This window comes from Suricata suricatta, chromosome 13, assembly GCF_006229205.1.
Source record: "Suricata suricatta isolate VVHF042 chromosome 13, meerkat_22Aug2017_6uvM2_HiC, whole genome shotgun sequence".
NCBI classification, from domain to species: domain Eukaryota; kingdom Metazoa; phylum Chordata; class Mammalia; order Carnivora; family Herpestidae; genus Suricata; species Suricata suricatta.
The window spans coordinates 46,783,920-46,800,336 of record NC_043712.1 but is presented as its reverse complement, the minus strand read 5'-3'; positions in this window follow the sequence as shown (position 1 = coordinate 46,800,336).

Sequence of the window (16,417 nt, the reverse complement as noted above, 5' to 3'; positions counted from 1 at the left end):
TTGTCCAAGTATCAATTTTTCCTTGAAAATGAAAGAGATGGGGGTCCTGAGTGGCTTGGTTGGTTCAGTGTGGGACACTTGATTTCGGTTCATGGTATGATCCCTGAGCTCAGCATGGGGCCTGCTTGGGATTCTCTCTCTCGCTCGCTCTCTCCTTTCCTCCTTCTGCCCTTCTCCTCTGCTCATACACACACACACACTCTCTCTCTCTCTAAAATAAAATTTAAAAAAAGAGAGGCTCTTAGAAAAAAGGGATATAGTTGGAGGAAATGCCTTTTGAACCTCCTATGACGAATCATAATTAAGTGAAGTGAGAAGACACCGCGTAGACCACTGCTCTGATGGACAAAAAAAGAAGAGGGAAGGGCTGTGTGACCTCCAATGGCCTAACAGGAACTCCAGTCCACCCATCTGCTCCTGGAGACTCTACATAGAGGTGGAGCCGCTTGGTGAAAAGCCCAGTGGGGCTGTTGAATGGCTCACTTTGGCTCACAGAAGTGATTTTTATCAGCAGAATCCCAGCCCGGTACAAGAAGCCAACCCCCTCCACGATGCCAGAGGGCCTCTATCCGAAGGTGACTCACTTGGCACTTTTCAACTGAATGGGACATTTAATTAAGCTTTTTTTTTTTTTTTTAACCTCCTACTAATTCCTCTTTCCTTGTGTGAGGTATCTCAAAATGTGTTAGAAATACAATGATTTGGTTCTGTGTCTTCCCTGGCTTTCTTAAGGAACTCATTCTAAAAGAGACAGGGAGGAAAAAAAATGTGTGTGTTCGTGTGTGCATGTCTGTGTGTGTGTAGCCTAAAGTTGCAAATACATGAAGCCCAAATGATAGAATCCGATCAGTCTGGCATCACTGTTGACAAAATAATGCTTCGTTGGCTTTAGTTTATAAACCGGCATCAGTACAGGAGCAGTCTAAGGATTTTTAAGGGTGGAAATGAAAGTACTGACTAGAAAGAGATTTTTCTTCTGTCACAGTTTTAATTGGCTCTGCCCAGTTTTCAACTTAAACTAGTGGGGTAACCCTCTCCCCAAATTCCGTTTATTTGTGTAGATGGTTCCTGAGGATGTTTCATTTATATTGTTTCTGGATTAGGGTTTTCCTTTTATTTTATTTAAAAAAATGTTTTTAACATTTTTCATTTTTGAGAGAGAGAGAGAGAGAGAGTGAGAGAGAGAGAGAGAGAGAGAGAGAGAGAGAGTGTGTGTGTGTGTGTGTGTGTGTGAGTGGGTGAGGAACAAAGAGAGAGAGGTAGACACAGAATCCAAAGCAGGCTCCAGGCTCTGAGCTGTCAGCACAGAGCCCAACATGGGGCTCAAACCCACAAACCATGAGATCATGATCTGAGCTGAAGTCAGATGCTTAACCAACTGAGCCACCCAGGCATCTCTAGGATTTCCCTTTTAAGCTTTAAAGAGAAATAGGAAAGAAAGTGTGACTGCTTAGAGACTGATCCCTATGTGTAGGGAGATGCTTTTTGGGGGGAGGGTCAGGGGGTCAGGAGAGTTGGGGTCAGGAGACCTAGATGATTATCCCAACTCTGCCTTTACTGAGATCACCTTTATTTCTTTTTCCTTCCTTCCTTCCTTCCTTCCTTCCTTCCTTCCTTCCTTCCTTCCTTCCTTCCTTCCTCCCTCCCTCCCTTCCTCCCTTCCTTCCTTCCTTCCTCCCTTCCTCCCTTCCTCCCTTCCTTCCTTCCTCTCTTCCTTCCTTCCTTTCCTTCCCTTCCTTTCCCTCTCTTTCTCTCTTTCTCTTTCTTTCTTTCTTTCTTTCTTTCTTTCTTTCTTTCTTTCTTTCTTTTTTTCTTTCTTTCTTTCCAGAGATCATCTTTAGCAAGTTAATTAACTACTTGGGGTCTACATTTTCTAACCTGTATGTAGGTTGAAAATGTAGAACAGTCCCTGATATAAAAAGAGGCAAGCTATTGGTCCTAATAACATGATTTGGAGTTCATTACAGAGTTGATCCAATAGTTGGAGGTCTTATTAATAATTTTAAAGGTTTGAAAAATATTCAGTTGACCAGAAAGTGAATGCTTTTAGGTTTAATGTTCTATTAGCTTACAAAGAACATCAAAATACATGTGGTAAGAAATAGCTCAATAGGGATCAATTTACTAATCTAATTCTTTTTTCTGATATTAACTCCAAAGGGCATTTTATGGCAAAATACCCATATTGACTTTCATTGAAGCATTCCAAAGCATTGAGATGGCCCTTAAATGCCCATAATGCTGCCTTAACAATAAAGTTTTTCATACTTTGGGTTACCCAAACACGTTCTACAGCTATTCTCAGAAAAAAATTAAATAGCATATGTTTTCCTTAGCAAATCAAGAAAAGATTCCTATGCCTTCTTTCTAGTTCACAATTCCTTCCTAGGCAAGTTTGTCAACCCCATAGGTGTAACTGTTATTTTTATATAGATAAACACCATACACCAAACCCATGTTGTATATGGAAAATCTCTTCTTGGAAGCCTCTGTTACAATTTAAATTTAACCTCATCTTCTGCCAAAACCTACTGCTCTTCCCCAGTTTCCTATCATGTTGTTGGCTCTGTCCCCCAGTGATCTAAATTGAAACCCTGCAGTCATCTCTATACATAATTCTACCTCACACACTATGTTCAGCTGTTTTAAGTGCTGGCAAATTAGGGACAACTCCATTTGTGTGTGTATGTGTGTGGCTAAACCATTCTCTTACATTCTTTTCAATGCAATGGAAATTACAGTGTATCGAGAGACAGAGTTCAGTTAAAGAATCTCTCATGAAATTTTATCTCCTGTCAAAGGCAATACCCACAAAGAATTGGATATTACCTACATGGCTTTTAGCTCTCTGCTTCAGTGTGGAAACTTCTAACTGGTCCTAAGCCTGAACTTAATATGGCTTATTCATGATTGGGACAGATGACGGAACTCAGTAACTGAAACCTAGAATCTGAAACTCTGAAGGGAATTTCCAGGCTACTGCTCCAGCAAGAGGAAAAGAATGGGCTAAGTCCTTGATTATTTTTCTCAGAACAGAGATGGAAATACTTTTCCTGGTCTTCCCAATGGAATGATCCAATTAGCTCTTACCTAAGTAAGCCCCACGAGGTCTTAATAAAAGGGTCAAGTCTATTTACATAGAGAGACTAGCAGTTCTCAAAGTGTAGGCTCTAGATTAGCAAAATCTTGGGTGCCACCCTAGACCTACTGAATCAAACAGGGACTCTGGTCACACACAAAGCTGTGTGTTTTAACAAGCCTTCCAGGTGAATCTGACACATGCTAATTTGAGGCCACTGCCCTCTAAACCAAAGAACTGGGAACATTGGACTTAAATATATTAACAAACCTCTTGCAGTGTAGATATGTAAATATTTAATGGAAAGGGTACCATGACCTTAGAACTATTTTATTAAAAAAATGACAATCAACTGTTTTAACAGACAATAGTATTAATCTCAAGTCCTGAAAAAAAGGAAACAATTTTCACAGGGTGGGTCTACCAAGTTTTGAGTCTTCCAAGTTTTGGTCCCCAAAGAAAGGAGTTTTACTTTTGTTTTGCAAAACAAAACTCCCATAGAATCCTTTCTTATACCCACTTTCTCATACCTATTCTTACCTTTATGGCCTGAATTGATGTCCTTATCATCATTGACTAAATTATTTAATAGTCTTCTAAATGTTTGCAAATGGTCATCCTCCATATAGGCACTCAAAAATAACTTCCTGAAACTTATGTCAAATGGGGTTCCTTTACCTTTTCTACATTGCCTTGTAAAAGTGATTTTTTTCTATTTTTTAGTTTTATCATCAGTGACTCCTCTATGCTCTGGGTTCCACACCTTCTCCCTGTGCTCTCTGGTTTGGTCACATTGGACTATTCAACACGGCCCAAACACGTATGCACTCCAACAAATCAGTTCCTCCACTCGTTCTATTCTGCAAATTAAATCATCTCCTCAGCTCTTCTATTAAAGTTCCACAACTTCTTCTGTGACACATTCTCTGACTCATCTCACTGAAATTAGTTTCATCCTTCCCTAATCCTGTGAAGAGTGAAGGGAATATAATATATAATATTATATATTATACTACACAATTTAATCTTTATAACTATATGTAGAGCATTTATGATCCCCATTTTGTAAATGAGTAAGTTGAGGTTCAGAGAGATTGAGTAACTTGCAAACAGATCTATTTGTGGCCCAGAGCTGGTGATCTCCTGACTCACCATGATGGACCTCCATCTAACCTTTATTTCAATATCTCACATTGTAGTAATGCATGTGACTATATCTTCCATAAACAACTTGAAGAAAGGTATTATTTACCTTCGGTGCCTGTTGCCATTACCATTTGTTACCTATGTAAATGCTGAATAAGGGTTTGTTGTAATTAAAGTCAATCCAATTCCTTTCCAGCCACTTTCAACTAAGATATTTTTCAAATGCAATGATTTCTCTTGAACTCTGATTGTTCGTGAGGGATATACTCCTCATTAATTAGTCACCGCAAGAGAACTGAGTGAATCAATGCTGACGCTGGTAAAATTTTCACTTTTTTACTTCTGCAGTGCTGACAATGCTGCCGTTGTATGACAAACATTTTGGCTCGGCTCAGCTTTAATAAACCAAACTGTTTGTACATGCTAATGTAATAGATGGCCCCTTCCTTCTTGCACAAATTGCAGCTTAATTATTAATTATAAATGCCCTAGGACTATGTACTTTCTGCAAGCTACATGTTCTTCCCTGTCTAAGCTTTTCTTTTCTTTTCTTTTCAGGGTGAAAGATGAAGAAATTATCCAAATTTGTATCAAGAGATACAGTAATGAACCGGCAACAGTTTTGAGCATTTAATTACCATAGTCAATCTGCCTAAAAGTGACTGAAGCCAAATAATTGGGTCATATTTCTGCTTCACATATTCTTTATAAATTGGCCCTCCAGACCGACATTTCTTGGTCTTGATATCACAGCAGCAACTGGGTTGGCCCTAGCCAGGCATGCGGAATCCTCACCCAGGTTGATCACTTAGGAACTAGAGTCTCAGCACTTTTCCCTGCTTCCCAGGTGCCCAAATAGCATCTCCCTCTGCCCTATCTACACAGGCTTATCAGATGCTTGGAGTCGTGATTGGCTACGTCCTGTCAGAAGTGCTTATATCTGGAAACCATCTTCCCTTCCTTTTTATCGGTTTTTCTGGAGCTCTGTCTTTGAGCTTATCTGCTCCTTCAAAGGACTCAGCAGGCTGCTTGACTTCAAAGTAGATGCAAGAGCTGAAAAGGCTCAGCTAACTTACATTCTAAAAGGCATGTCCAAAGAGACAGAGAGAAGGAGGGAGAGTTAAGATAGTTCCAAGAGAATCACTGTAGAAGTGATCAGGCGCTGTCTGGGAGGCATAAAGAAAGGAATTAAATTGAATCAGTTATCTTTTTTAAGAGGTCCAGACCAAATGATCAAAGCAAGGATTTGATAGAATTTCTTGAACTACCGTTGGTTGCTAAAGAGAGAAAAATTTATTCGGGGGCACCTGGGTGGCTCAGTCAGTTAAGTGTCTGACTTCAGTTCAGGTCTTGATCTTAGGACTCGTGGGTTTGAACCCTGACTCAAGATCTGTGCTGACAGCTCAGAGCCTAGAGCCTGCTTCGGATTCTGTGTCTTCTTCTCTCTCTGTCCTTCCCCAGCTCACACTCTGTCTCTGTCTCTCTCTCAAGAATGAATAAACACTAAAAAAAAATTAATAAAGATAATTTTAAAAATTTATTCAAAGTGATTAAGACAACCCCTATTTGGCTAATTCAACTGATTTGTTCAATGTTCATCTAGTTTCTGTGCATGACAGAGGAAATATGAGAATGAGCCACATCTTAGTTATTTTTACAGCCTTAATTGCTTTCTTACATTTCCAAACGACAGCAATTCACTTCGCAAAGACACACCTACCAGAATTTCCCATTCTTCATCTATTTTTCGCCAATTTCTCTTCCTGGCCTTATTCTTGCACTTACCTTTTCCCTCAACATCTTTTTTAAATTTCAGAGAGGCACACATTGGGGCATAGCCAGGTTTGGGTAATGAGCTTAGGGCAGGAAGGTGTGGTTAGGGTGGAGGTGGTAAGAAGGCATTCTACTTCTTTTATTTTCTCATTTCAGGTCTGGGTAAAAATGCAGCCTTTGTATGTGTGGGTGTTTTTCTATGATGCACAGGTATGCAAAACTCTATTCTTTTGAATGACTAACTATGAATGTGCCCATCTTGGAATAGTCTGTGAATTTCTATTAGTTGCAGGGAAATGGTACACTCAAAGGTAATTTCACATGAGTGCTCAAATTTTCAAATAATGCAAACAATCAAAGGAGCTCACAAAAAGAAATTGGTAGACTGGTTTTATCATTTGATTTTGATTTTGAATGGGAATAACCATATGCTAATTAAAGCATTTCTTTCAAAAACCTAGCTATCTACCTTCACAGGCACAAACAAGCCAAATTCAATCAGCATCACTTTGGTAACATCAACTTAAGGAAAGTATTCTGAAACTATTAATTTCCCAACAGAAAGCAGATAATTCAGTGATTAACAGGGAGTTTCTGTTTTCTTTATAGAAAGCTTTGTAGAAAGAGGTTGTGTGAGTGGTTTACGATTTTTGGGGTCGGATGTTTAGAAATGATCCTCTAGAATCAAAGAACGTTAAAGCAGGAAGAAACCTTGGCGAGATCACCAGGTAGGAGCCTCCATTTTACAGACAGATTCCTTACCTCACAGATGAGTGATTTCCCATCATCCACTCATTAGGGGCAGAGGCAGGTCTGGCTTTTCTTCACTTTCCATTAAACCACCTGTTCCTTTTTATTCTGGGATGCTATGACTCCCAACAAACTCTATCAAGTTTCTAAGGGTTGAAAGAAGTAAAACGCCCTTGGGCTTTTAACATTGTAAAGAATAGTATGATGGCATAAATGCTTATTACAATCTTAAATTCAATCAGGTACAGTGTGTTCTTTTTTTTTTTAATGTTTATTTATTTTTGAGAGAGAGACACAGAGTGAAAGCAGGGGAGAGGCAAGAGAGAGGGAGACAGAGAATTGGAAGCACGCTCCTGACTCTGAGTTGTCAGCACAGAGCCCTACACTGGGCTAGAACTCACAGACTGGACTGTGAGAACATGACCTAAGCCAAACTCAGAGGCTTAACTGACTGAGCTACCCAGGTACCTCTACAGTTGTGTTCTTATATTAATGTCTGTGTATTTGTCTTCCCTCCTGACAAAGTGACAATTTTAGGGTTATGACCACTTAAAGGTCACAGTGCGACGTAAATAGATGTTTAGCATGTGGGGAGGACGCTGATTCCCAAATTCATTACACACAACACAGGCTTAATTTCAGCCTATTTCTTTTCCTTATTTAAAAAAGACTCAGTCAAGTTTCATTACAAATAGAAAAATCAATATTAAATTGGAGTTTCCATAGAAGTACATCTTTAATGGGAGAAGGAAATAGGTGCATCAAATTGACTGAACAGAATTTACAAGGTTGAGTGGAAAAGCCCTTGGCTAATTCCAAGGACAAGATCAATTCCATTCTGATCTTACCGAATGACTTGTAATTATCCTAAATAATCTCCAGATTTCAACATAAAAAGGTCATTTTCCTCTTACTTCTTAAGTTCTTAAATTTACTTCTAGTTGTTTGATGTAGTTTAGTCTGGGGGCGGGGGACAAGAAAATAAATGTGAGATATGCTCAAGGTAAAATACAGAAATTATTTTCCCTAGTCATAATTCTATCAGTTTGTGTGCATAGATCTACATAAATTACATAGTTCTTTCTCTGCAATATCTGATGCAGTTTTTTAAATCTTTTTGAAATTTTCCTTTTCATTATTTCTCATCCTATTTTCATTTTTCCTGCTCTTCCCAATGACATCCAAGAAGAGAGAGGAAACACAGAAAGGGAGACAGAGAAAAATAATATATATCAAGTTTTCCTGTTTTTTGTTTGTCATCAAGGTCAATGTCAACAGTGGTAAATTACACCGATCTCATGTACCCTTGGATATGATATGGTTAGAATGGTACTTTACCTCTGTGGTCTTCATTCCCAAAACATATAACCCTAATCCAATCATGAGGAAAACAGCCAAATCACAATTGAAGGGAGTTCTATGAAATGCTTGACCAGAACTCCTCAAAAGTGTCAAGGCCATCAAAAATAAGAATAGTCTGAGAAACTATCAAAACCCAGAGTAGCCTAAGGAGACATGATTATTAAATACAACGTGGTTTCCTACATAGGAATCTGGAGCAGAAAAATATATATATTAGGGTAGAAAATGAGGACATTTAGTAGCACATTTAGCTAATAAGATGTGTCAATACTAGCTCATTAATTGGGACATATGCACTATACAAAATAAGAGGTGAGTAATAAAGAAAATTGAGTCTGGGGCATATGAAAATTCTCTGTACTATCTACCCAATAATTCTGTAAATCTAAAACTGCTCTAAAATATAACATTTTTGTTACTTAAACTTTTTTTTAAGAGCACATTGGGGTGCAGGAAAGTGAAGAGGAGAGGGGAAGGTGTGCAAAGGCACAGACCTCCCGGCCCTCTCACGTCCTCTCCATTTTACTTGCAGGAGAACTAATTTCCAGAAGCCCCAATATCCTACCCAAATAAGATTGATGAAAGAATAATAGAGTTAGAGATAGAAATCTGGGCTTTACTTTGGTCTCTCCCCCTTCCTAGCCATATGACCTTGGGCAACGTGTTTACACTCTTTAAGCATTTTTCCTTATACGTGAAATGGAGCTAACAACTTCTGGGTTAGCAAGAGCATTTTAAGGATTGCCAGAGTCCGGCTCTTGTAGGTCCAGGGTTTCCCTGAAGGATGGACGGTGTTGAACGAATGAGATGAGAATTGGTGAAAAGGGGAAAGGGAATGAGAGAACCACGAGGTTCTTTCTGAACAGCAGGCAGGCATCTCTGCACTTCAGGCAGGCATCTCTGCGCTGACTGGAGAGTGAGCCTTATTTATTGAAAAACTGTCTGGGGTACAAAACAGAAGTGACAATTGCCTTAGACAAAGATTTCTGATGACAAATTCTTTGGTATGTAAAAATTTCCCAGACCATAGACTGGTGAAAGATTCATACAAAACCTTTTACAATAGTGATTGAAGTAGGTCACTAGATGCTTATCACATGGGGAAGGCAGGGATCTTTAGTATTCAAAGACAAGGCAATGTTTTTTAGCATAACAAAGGCAAAAGTTAATTCTTTGTGAGCAGGGGTCAATTAGCAGGTTTTCTCAGAAAATGTAACATTTGCTCCTATAATCACAAAAGAAGAAACTTCTATAACAAGTTTTTTCACAAGGTACAATTCACATATTTTTAGCCTAAGAAGGCAAGTCACTCCTGATATCAGTCAGTCAGGCGCCTTGGGGGTCGGTGCTCAAGCAGAAATTGAGTGAGGGTTGAGTGGGTGTAGACACCGGTTGCCATCTGAAGGTGGGAGGTCTTGCAAACCTGCCTTACTTCAGAAATGGCTCCCAGCAAAGGATCAAGTGGGAAAAGAGGTGTAAAAGGACAAGTGAAAACTGGGATTATTTCCGCCCCCCCCCCCCCCATCCTGACAACTGTGTCCATCATCCTCAGGCTCAGGTGCTGGAGGATTGGCTCTGTCTTCCCTGCTCAGCCTCGCTGTGCTGGAGCAATGGACAAAACTCAGCACCAGCAGTGACACGTAATGACCTTGGCCCTGGTTCCACATCCACACTGTTAACCTGTGCGATGACTAGATTGGAGTGTTTTGAGGTTTTTAAATTGAAATCTAATGGATATAGGAGTGCTGGGTGGCTCAGGCTGGTAAGGGTCTGACTCCGTCTCAGCTCAGGTCATGATTTCACAATTCATGAATTCGAGCCCCATATCAGGCTCTGTGCTGACAAGAGCATGGAGCCTGCTCAGAATTCTCCCTCTTTTTCTACCCCTACCCCACTCACTCACTCTCTCTCTCTCAAAATAAATACATAAACTTTAAAAATTAAATATATACACATAAAAAGTGGAATATAGTGGTTACACAATGTTACATTTGTTTCAGATGTCCAACAGTGATTTGACAACTCTGTACATTAAGCTGTGTTCATCCCAAGTGTAGCTACCATCTGTCACCACACAGCATTATTACGATACCACTGACTATATTCCCTCTGCTGTCCCTTTCGTCCCTGTGACTTACTCATTATTTTGGAGTGTTCTAGTGCAAGCATAGCATATGTTGTCAGAAAGTCAGGGTTCAGGGGCACCTGAGTGGCTCGGTCGATTAAGCGTCTGACCCTTGGTTTCAGCGCAGGTCATGATCTCATGGTTCCTGGCTTCAAGCCCCACTTCGAACTCTGCACTGACAGTGTGGAGCTTGCTTGGGATTCTCTCTTTCTTCTTCTCTTTCTGCCCTTCACTTGCTCACATGCTCTCTCTCTCAAAATAAATAAATAAACCTAAAATTTTTTTTAATTTTAAAAAAAGAAAGCATTCACATTTATATCAACCACCCTTGCTGTATCCACTAATATCTCTATATTTTAATTTCTTCACCCTTAAAATGTGGTCATATTATTTACTCTACCTAATTCCCTTAGCACCCAAAATTTATTATAGAAAATGCCACATATTGAAATTATCCTCTTATCATTATCTCTATAACACTATTATAAATTCCTTCGTATCAGTAAGCAGAGCTTATTTAAGTTATGCACTCGGTATTTGATATCTGTTAGATGCTAAACAAGCATCCTGTAATTTTGAGATTGAAATTTCTGTGTGTCAAATGTCATATCTGTGACAAAAGCTTCTCATCTAACCTTTGAAATTATTCTGATGAGAGAATTACCCTGTCCGTTTTATAACTTTGATTCTGAAAAGTGACCAAGTAAGTACACACTCTGCCTGCAAACCTTGCTTGGCTCATGCAAATCTGAAAAATGCTGGTCTGGAACGCTCTTCCCTCGATGCCATCCCGGCTCTCTCTCTCACTTTGTCCTTGAAGGCTTCCCTAACCATCCTCTGTGAAACTCCAAACCTCATCCCTACCTCAAGCTTTTACCTCTCCAGCCTGCTTCATTTTTCCTCTATAGCCATTATTATTTTCTAGTTCCCCTAAAAGCCTACTTTAAAACATTTTGGCGAGCACCAACACGTCAGATGTTTACGCACCCTGAGTGGGTTTTGACAAATGCACACACGCATGCAATCGCCACCATAATCAAGATATAGAGCATCTCCCTCGCTCTACAAAGTTCCCTCGGGTTCATTTGAAACTCCCCCACCCCCACATCACAACTCTTATTCCCGGGCAATCACTCATGCTTTGTGTCACTAAGATCACCTACATAACCTCCTTGTAAATGTATGTATTACCTGCCTTCCTCTTATCCCTCTACACAGACCACTAGAATGTAAGCATGATCAGCTCAGAGGTTTTTGGTTTTGTTTTCAGCAGTAGCCTGAGAGCCTAGAAGAGTACCTGATATAATGAATGAATGAATGAAGTTTAGTTTTATTTGTCTTAGGATGTCCACATTTGAGATCATCTCTTCTTTCTCTGCCAGTGCTTTTCTCTCTTTAACGGGAATTGGGGCTTGATATCTACAGGTTACATTCAGCTCTATCATTTTGATCGTTTTGGTTCTTTAAAGGAAAGGAGAGTTTTAAATGAAGTGTCTTATATCTTTGTGGGCTTTTGTTTGATATGATTGTTTTCTTATTTGCGTTAATGTCGTTTAGATTCCTACATCAGAGACTAGGACGACTGTTTGGTAGTCAAGAAGCTCTTGGATCCCCTGAATGAAATTCCAGCTGCTCAGGCTGTCATAGAGAAGGAATTAAAATAAAGCCATGGAAGTTTCTTGACTATATCTTTAAAGAATCGCTGGCTTAACATGTCCCATTTATGCTATGGGGGAAAAAACTGCTCAAGATGAGAATGGTGGGGGCAGAATAATTTTAAAGCTCAAAAGATTAACAACAGAAGGAGGTGGTAACTTAAGTCTTGAAGGACAATTAGAAAATAAATCATAATTACTGGAGTGTTCTTCTGACCCACATTGGCTGGAGAATTTCAATTGATGTAAACATGCTTTGGATTTTCTGTGATGTGATAGGATCCAATTTTCTTTGAATTCTAACTTCATTCAAATGAGTCTTTCTATAAGTATAGGCTTGGAAGTATTTAAAGAAATTTTAGCACATAGACCAGTTGTTTCATATTAAGAATCATATAGCAATCATGTTTTTTTTTTAATTTATTTTTGAGATACAGAGAGAGACAGCATGAGCAGGGGAGGGTCAGAGAGAGAGGGAGATACAGAATCTGAAGACAGGCTCCAGGCTCTGAGCTGTCAGCACAGAGCCTGATGCGGGGCCTGAACCCAGGAACCGCGAGATCAAGACCTGAGCTGTAGTCGGACGCTTAACTGACTGAGCCACTCAGGCGCCCCTCACATTGCAATCTTGTAAGAGTACAGGTTTCTGGGCCCTTCTGAAGCCCTGGTGGACTGTAAAGTTCATAAAATTGGGGATTTGTTAGTTTTGTCCCCTGCAGTACCTTCAGCACCTGTAGAGCCTGGCACATAACAGGTGCCAGCAAATGATGGCTTAATTGAGTGAACGAGACTTGAAGGAGAGAGGAGTCAAAAGAATTTGTATCTTTAAAAGTTCCCCTGGTGTAGGAGGTCCTCCTACCCAACCACAACCGAGAAGCCCTAATTTATACTTTCACATCATTCATCACTGTGTAGTGGTGATGTCATCACTACTGTATAGTTCCTCACTGCTTGTTTCCTGACTTTTCTTTCCAGACGTTTTTATTGTTTAATATCACACACATAGAGAAAACTTTAACGTCAGCTTCATAACCTGTTATAAAGCAAACAGCTGTATAACCACTACCCAGACCAAGAAATAGAAAATTACCAGTCTCTAGAACTCCCCCTGGACCCCTTCCCAACCATGATGTTTTCCTTCTCCCCTGAGGAGACTCACAACCATGACTTTCTGGCACATAGGTTCTTGCTTTTCTTCACTGTTTTCCATCTAACCATGCATCCCTAAACACAATAAATAGAATCAGGCAGTACGTATTATCTTTTACTTGAGCAATTCATCCATACCACTATGAATGCCTGCGCTTGTTCATTTTCTTCCTGTCGGCTATTCAGTTGTATGAAAGGGTTAATCTGAATGACCTTATTGTTTTTACTAGAAGTCAAGTCGAGTTTCCTGACCTTTATACTACAAGAGGCAACATAGACACAGACATGGAGATACCATACAAGCGTGGTATGTATAAAGCTGTGTCCTAAATGGACATGCCCGCAAACAAGTTGCATTTGTCAAGTAGCAGTTCATCTATTTGTATTAATTAAAGTGTATATAGTGGCCTCTGAGTGGACAAAGTTAAGTGCCCTCTTTCTCATTCATCAAAGGTTACTGAGCCCAGGGAAAGTGTGAAGCCTAATGCTGATGGGTGTGGGCTTTGGGGTCAGGCTACCTGGATTTGATCACTGCCTCTTCCGTTTACTATCTGTGTGCTCTTGGGAACTCACTTACTCTTCATGAGCCTTGGTGTTCTTGTCTATAAAGTGGGTATTTTACTAATACTTGCTTTATAGGATTACTGCAGTAACTTAAAAAAGTAATGTCGAAGAAGCACTTCATATTGGGCACGTATCATGTGCCAGACGTGTCCCAAGGACTACTAATGGTTTTACATCTAATTAATTCATTTAATCCTCCTTTGACATAGAGATCCACCAAGGAAATGTGGGAAATACAAAGGTATGAAAGAAAAAAACCAGTGTGAGACCTGGGTTTCTAAGGTCAAATGGATTGTATTCTAATTCTCCTGTGCTTTTTAAAATAGAACAGAATAATCTCTAGGAGAGAGCCTGGAAGGTTATTTAGAGACATTCTTGCAAGCTTTTTTTATGTTTTTTATTTATTTTTGAGAGACAGAGAGAGACAGCACGAGCAGGGGAGGGCCAGAGAGAGAGGGAGATACAGAATCTGAAGCAGGCTCCAGCCTCTGAGCTGTCAGCACAGAGCCTGATGTGGGGCTCGAACCCACGACTGTGAGATCATGACCTGAGCTGAAGCCAGATGCTTAACCGACTGAGCCACCCAGGTGTCCCGGGATGCTATTTTTCAATGTCTTCACTTTTTTAATGAAGAGTGACTTATTTTAGAAATAAAATTGTCTCTCTTTCCAATTGTTTCTTTTGAACAAAGAAGGTTTATGCTGGCAGAGTTATACTAGATTAAGATTAAGGCCTCTTTTCTTATAAACATATTCTATATTTCTTATATAATTATATATTTCTTATATAAACATAAATATAATTTATATATTATTTCCAGAGAAATAGAACCCATAGGGGATGGATATATATATATATATATATATATATATATATATATATACATATACACACACACTAGATTAAGGGCTTCTTTCTTATATATATTATATAAGAAATATATAATTATGTAACAAATATAGAATATATATAAGAAGCTCTTAATCTAGTGTGTGTGTATGTGTGCGTGTGTGTATATATATGTATATATATGTGTGTGTGTGTGTATATATATACCCATCCCCATCCCCCATGGGTTCTATTTCTCTGGAGCATCCTGACTGACACAAGTGTTGGAGGAAAGGGAGAGAGCCAAGGCTACCACACTTGCCAGGACTCTGGTTTGGCACTTAGAGGTGTTGGGGAGGTTAGCCACTGACCAGTAACAGCACTGCGAGGGGGAGAAAATCACTTTCCACTTTTCTGATGACAGTAGCTCTCCATCCCCCCTTCTTTTTGACAGGCATAAATTCATCAAAGCTATCCATTACAAACTCACATACATGTATATTTAGTTCTCTTTCCCCAAGTGAGTTTGACCTCTGCTGTATAATTTCTCTCACTCTGTTGAGCTAAGAGGGCTGAATAACTGAAGAGACTTAAGTTCTGGAATACACAACATGTTAACTGTACCAAACATTTGAAAGAAAAAAAAGCACTGTAAAATATCGGATTGGTTGGTAGCAGTAAGAGACAGTGTAGAGAGGTTGAGCAGCGAGGGAGGTTTTAAATCATGACCTGATTACGCAAGACTGCAGTGGGCCCTCCTGATACCATGAGGGAGACAAAATGGCCGGGCTCTTGTTTGACTCACTACCTCCAAATCCCGTTTTCAAATTGTTCACTTGACTGCATTTAAAACATCAAATGCTGAAATCTTGGAGACAAGTGGGAAAAAAAAGAAAAGAAAAGAAAGCTTCGGTAGGTACTTCAGAGGGAAATAGTAGCTATCTGTCTTTTGAAAGGAGCTTAGTCAGAGTTTCACTTTCTAGGAGCAGGTGAGTTTGTTTGTAGATTTCTCTTTCCTCCTTTGCTCTCCTGTGAAGGGTTTCCTTTCATGTCATCATCTCTTTGATGATCTCTCTGTTTGACAGAAACTCCAAAGAAAGTCAACATGGAAAATGAGGTGTTCAAAATGCTTCTCAGCTGACTTTAAAAAGATTTGTAGGGCAGCAAATTGTGTGCAACAGCCATACAAAAGTTCTAAGGATGCGGGGATATTTTTACTACCTGAGGAGCTCCAATATTCACCAGCTCTTCCCGTCATAATGCTTTCTGGTAGGATGGGGTTTGTACAAGTGAGCACATGCAGCCTGAATAAACACAGACCCACTTACGGAACACCATTTCTTTATAATAGGCCCAAGTGTCTGTTAGGAGCTGTATCTTTCAGCCTCTGGAGTTGGCAAATGAGATGAAAAAGGCTTTGCAAACTTTTAAGAGCCATGCAACTGGTCTTCAAAAAACCCTATCCACAAGTCCAGTCATATTATTGTAATACAGGTTGAAAGCTGAACTAAACCCCTTATCCAGTCCTCTTTGTCTCTGGCAGGATCCCTTAAACAAACTGATCAACTATCAGGGCTCTGAAGGGGAAGTCTGAAAAACACTTTTTCAGACAATATGTAGAGTTTATTAGGTATATAGTAAATTCATTCATGAATGATAATGGTTGATACTTTGAAGCACTTTTATTCTGGGTATGAAGCTAACTGCAAATATTTTCCATTATTTGAAATGGCAGCTGCTAATGTACAAGAAACAAGGCATATTTGATAAATATTACAATGCATTCAGTTGGTAGATAAGATCTATTGAAATGATTGCCTAAGAAATGTGATTAGCATTTTGATGGATTAACATCTTATAAGGAAGCCATAAGAGGTATCCATTTCTGGTAATATGACAAACAAAAGATCCTGAAATCCTCCAGATATAGAACATCTAATGCTGTGGGGCATGGGAATACAAACATATGCATACACACACTTGTAC